At 36.9% G+C, this 5,724-nt stretch overlaps 1 non-coding gene across 1 annotated transcript; it reads left to right on the top strand.

Annotated features, from left to right (window-relative positions):
- Positions 1-952: 952 nt before the first annotated feature.
- Positions 953-1,059, top strand: LOC111758972 (U6 spliceosomal RNA). The gene has a single exon (XR_002793083.1). It is a non-coding gene; the product is annotated as a U6 spliceosomal RNA (small nuclear RNA).
- The last annotated feature ends 4,665 nt before the right edge of the window (positions 1,060-5,724 follow it).

Raw genomic sequence — 5,724 nt, 5'->3', positions numbered from 1 at the left:
TCTCACATTCATTACTAACCCCAACATAGCTTTGATGTACTGGTTTTTACTAGAAAAGAATCATGAAGTGAAAGATAATAATATTCAATTTCCACTTTTTCTGATCATGAAAATTTTTCAGTTGAGAACTTTTCTGTGAAGTTTTTATTTTGTTTTTCTTAAACTGGGCTTAATGTAATTTAACTTCCCAGATGTGCCTAAGAAATAGTGTCAAAAAGAAAAGATCAAAATAAAGGTACTAATGAAGCCATGAATAGTTGCCTTCGTTCTAGACTCTTAGATCTTTCTAAAAATTTATTAAATGACTGACTGAGAAGAATTCAAGTGCTTGCCTCTCTTGACAAAGGCTGACTCAGTGTATTGGCATACCTGTGCAAATGTGCCTTGCACAAGCGCCAAATAAGATAAGACACCAGCCCCAATAGATGTTGCATTGATAAATACTAACCAATGTTTCTCAAGAATTTTGCAGCTAATTAAAATTGTTCCTGACTCCAAGCACCCAAGATAGCAATGTAATATGCTCCAAGGTGCTGTTTCTCCCACAGAATCTTTGAACAACTAGGAAAAATGGGAAGAGCCATCTTCCTCAGAATTCTAGAAAACAAAGGTGTCAGTAATTGGGTGACTACCAAATCAAGAAAACACAGCTTTACAAAGCAGTAGAAGTTCATGGTGTCTTTGTTGACTCTTCCAATACTTCTCTCTGGTACAATGTGGAGCCAACCTGTGTTCCCATTGTGGGTGCCTGACCCTATTCTGGAGGGAGCAGAGTAACCCAAACATGCATATTGCACTGCCTGTATGTCCACGCAGTTACAGGTGGCAGCTTGAAAGACTGAACCAGGGAACTCATCTGGCCTGCCCTACCAGAACATGCCTTACAGTCAGAATCAGCTTGCTTACATCTAAAGCAGTGTAAGAAACAATTAGGTCAAAACATCTTGGGTCAGTGCTCCCTTTGGCAGCACATATACTAAAATTGGAATGATACAGAAATGATTAGCATGGCCCCTGTGCAAGGATGACACGAATATTTGTGAAGCATTCCATAAAAACAAAATAAAACAAAACAAAACAAAAACAAAAAACATCCTTGGGCAAAAGATTATCTGCTGTAAGTCATACAATAGCACATCCAAGAGAAGAGAAAGTCTACTTCAAAGAGTAGAGGGGGCATTTAAATTCCTGTAAATGGGGAAATTTCTTAGGCCACTAACAAGCATGTCCAGGATGTAAAGTGGGCTCAGAAAGCATGGAAAGTACCCAGCACTTCACATTTGCCTCAAACTGACCTTCTTGATAGGAGGGCTAAATTCTGAAGAAGATCACTAGCCAAAGCAGAACCAATTTGCAAATACTGTGAAAGTTGAATTTTGCTTTTGTTTGTTTGTTTATGTTATCTCCTGGAAATCAAGTAAATCTGTAATATCCCTAGCTAGATACAAAATTAAGGAACTAACACCTCTGGGACTAAATCTAAGAAGGAAGAGTTTAAAATATTAGAAAATGCAGAAGACAACAAAAGATTACAAGATAAACAAAGAAACAGGATATGATGGTTATACAAAAAGGAGCATGATAAACATCCAGAAACCATCAAAGAAAAAACAGACTTTGGACATCTTGGACAAAGACTTTAACAAAAATAATCTCAATGTGGTCAAGGAAATAAAGTAAAACACAAAGAACGAACAGAAGGAAATCAGAAAGGCAATGAATGAACAATATGAGTATCTCAATAATGAGATAGAAATGTTAAAAAAGGAACCAAACAGAAATATTGCAGTTGAGGGCACAATAATAGAAATGAAAAATCCCTTAAGAGAGTTCCAACAGCATATTGGAGCTGGCAGAAGAAAGTCAGTGAATTTGAAGAAAAGACACTTGAAATGAGTCAGGCTGAGAAGGAGAAAGAAAAAAGAAATATTAAAAATGAAAATAGCCTTAGACAGCTATGGGACACCATCAAGTGCACAAATATACATGTTATGGGAGTCTCAGAAAGAGAAGAAAGAGAGAAAGGAGCAGAAGTAATATTCAAGTAATAATGGCAGAAAACTTTCCAAATTTAATAAAAGACATGCACATTCAAGAAGCCCAACAAACCCAAATAGGATAAACTCTAAAAGAACCATATCTAGGCAAATAATAGACACACTTTTCAATGTCAAGGACAAGAAGAAAGCTTTGAAAGCTGGGAGAGAAAAGTAACACATTATATACAATGGAGTCCCCAATAAGATTAAGTGCCAATTTCTCATCAGAAATCATGAAAGCGAGAATTCAATGGGACAAAATATTAAAAGTGTTAGAAATGCTAACAGTGTTTTATACCCAGAGAGGCTGTCTTTAAAAAATGAGGGTGTGGCAACAGATGGAGGCCCACACAGAAGCTAACAAAATATTAAACTTCCATCCTCACGAATCCCTACTACTTTCCCAAATAAAATGGCAAAAAAAAAAAAAAAAAAATCTCTGGAATTTATGAATTATGCCTAAGAAAAGAAAACAGGCCTATAGGCCAAGCCGATGTATTCTATTTCTAATCTTTAATCCTATCATTACTATTTCATTTTTCTACTAATTGAATTTGTCAATATATTAGGCTTCATTTTTGAAGAAGTTTTGGATCACAGATGGGTTCAACTATGGCAGGGAGAAGCACTGGTGTGGGGTGTTATTGATAGGGGGCACATAGTTGGGAGTGAGTTCTCCAGGGCATGTATATAGGGTATATAAAAATTTTCAAATATTTGTTGGGTATTGTCATACTAGGTAGAGTTACAGATGACTACGGAGGGAGCACTGAATTCCTAGCCAGGGGAGCTCTATCATGTTCCCCAATGAGTCAAAATGAGTCAGGAAGTCATCAGAGGGGTTGTGTTTATGCATTTCTCAGTAGGATCTCAGAGACAGCCAAAGTAGGTACAATCTCAGGTACTGGTGCTCTTGAGGGCTATGGAGACACACAGATTTTATGGTCATGACAGATTTAGTTCAGTGCCTTGTTAGTGGGCCCTACTTTGAAATTTGTGCTCCTGAGTATGATGGAGTTGGACTCAGATATGACCTTTCTACATATACCTCTTCTGTCACTTTTACTGATCCTGTGGTAGGTGCTGGGGTTCGTGTATACTCAGGAGACTTGAATCTGTGGACTGGCCATGTGCCAGTTGGGCCCAGAGCCTCAGCAGAGTTGCAATACCTACTCTCCAGTTTGTTGTACTTACTCAGGTCTGCTAACAGGGAGGTGAAGATGGTCAACCACCACACCAGGGAACTGAGAATTCCTACAACTGTAAGCAGGAGAATTGCATCCATCATCCATGTGGGATCTAAGTCCCCTCTCAATTTACAGGTGGCGTGTACATCACCATCCCAGGATCCACAGGATGGAGGAATAAAATATAGATTGGAATAGACTTACTGGTATTCAGCTATAGAACTATTGTGACTCTAGTAATGAAAGAAATTATATCATTGATGTAGAGACAGTGGCCACAGGAGTTGCTGAGGGCAGGGAGAGGGAAGAAGAGAAGTGATGCGGGGGCATTTTGAGGATTTTGAGTTGCCCTAAATCATATTGCAGGGACAGATGCTGGACATTATATATCCTGCCATAACCCACTGAATGGACTGGGGGAGAGTATAAACTACAGTGTAAACTATAATCCATGTAGTACAGCAGTGCTCCAAAATATATTCACCAAATGCAATGAATGTGCCACAATGATAAAAGATGTTGTTGATGTGGGAGGACTGGGGGTGTGAGGTATATGGGAACCTCTTACATGTTTTAATACAACGGTTTTTGTGATCTATGTATCTTCAATTTAAAAAAAAGAGAATGATGAAAGCCTTCAATCAAATGCTTGTACTTATGAACCTTATTTTGTAAAAATGAAGCTTATCCTAATTTTAATTAATGCCTAAAAGTTACCTCCTTAAAACATCCTTGTTACCCAAATGTGTCCCCTCTAATCTCAGTAAATAAATACACTATCTTCTCTCTGACATGGGACATAACTCCTGGGGATGAACCTCCCTGGTACCAAGGGATTATTACCAAGTGCTAACCAGCCTTGCGTTTGGAAAAGACCTTGACCAAAAAGGGGAAACATTAAATAAAAAAGATTTTTTATGACTAAGAAATTACAAAGTGAGTTGGGAGGTCATTCCAGAGATTATGCTTATGCAGGTTCAGGCAGATTTTACTAGATGCCCCAGTAAACAAAACCTCAAACAAAAGTGTCCCAAGGGCTCTTGGGATGTCTGGACACCAGAGGTAAGGCTCAGAGCTTCATGAAATCAACACCCCCTCAGCAGTCCCTATTTTGAAATACATGATAGTCTGTTTCCCCAAAATACAATAGTTACACTCATTTATAATTCTCCTCATGATTCTTCTAAAACTCCTTTTATTTTAACCTGTAATCTTCAATATACCCATTTACAGTATCTCTCAAAGTCTTAAATCTTTGGATTTTTATATGCTGATTGAGACCTGAATACCAGCAGAGATGTGGCCAATTGTCCAGTTCTTTGGCTTGCCCTGGACAACCAAAACCAAAACCAAAAAACCAAAACAAACAAACAAAAAATGATGATGGACAAGTTCCATCCCAAAAGGAGTATCTACAACTGTAAGCAAAATAATTCCTTTCCACAATATTTAAGTTTCCCTTTCAGCCTGAAGTAGTCAGAGAAGACATCATCCCCAGTCCTTTAAGTTTAAGGAATGAACAAACAAATGGAGGAGTGTAACCAAGGACCAAAGTAAATTCATTGTTATTGTAGTTATTATCTTATGTTAACAGGAGAATTTGTAACATTGATGTGGATAGTAGTTGCCAGGGTTCAGAAAGGAGGGGAAGGGATGTACAGGTGGAACACAGGGCATTTTTAGGGAAATGAAAATTGTTCCATATGATACTGCAATGATGGACACATGACATTATACATTTGTCAAAACCTATAAAACTGTGCAGCACAAAGTGTAAACCATATTATAAACTCTAGACTTTCATAAGTAGCAATGCTTCAAAATTGGTCCATTAATTGTAATAAATGTATCACACTAATGTAAGATGTTAATAGTAGGGGAAACTGTGTATGTGGGTATGGGTGTGGGAATTATATGGGAATTTTCTATACTTTCAGTATAATTTTTCTATAAATGTAAATTTAAGACTTCTTGGAAAATGAAGTTTATTACAAAAAAATGAGGCAGGGATTAAGACATTCCCCGATAAACAAAAGGTGAGGGAATTTGGTACCATTAGACCCACTCTCTAGACAATACTAATGGGAATTTTTCATACTGAAAGGAAAGGACAATGGACTATGGACCAAGGTGGTATTAAGAAATAAAAATCTCCAGTAAATGTAATCAAACATATGGGTAATTATAAATGCTGTTAATATTATAATGTATTTTTTGGCATGAAACTCCGCTTTTATGTCTTACAGATTCTAAAATGCAAATGCATAGAAATAATGATAAATCTATTTTTTTGGACATACAATGTATAAGATATAATTTGTAACAAGTACAACAAAAAGGTGAGGATGATGGAGGGGCATAGAGACAATGTATGTGAGTGCTATTGAAATTAAGTTGTATCAAACAAAAGAGATTTTTATAGATATAGGGAGCTAAATTTAAGCCCCACTGTAACTACAAAGAAAATACATGAAAAATATATGCAGAAATAATTTCAT

This window comes from Dasypus novemcinctus, chromosome 1 (genome assembly GCF_030445035.2).
Source record: "Dasypus novemcinctus isolate mDasNov1 chromosome 1, mDasNov1.1.hap2, whole genome shotgun sequence".
In the NCBI taxonomy this organism is placed as follows: Eukaryota; Metazoa; Chordata; class Mammalia; order Cingulata; family Dasypodidae; genus Dasypus; species Dasypus novemcinctus.
This window is presented reverse-complemented; position numbering and strand designations above follow the sequence as displayed.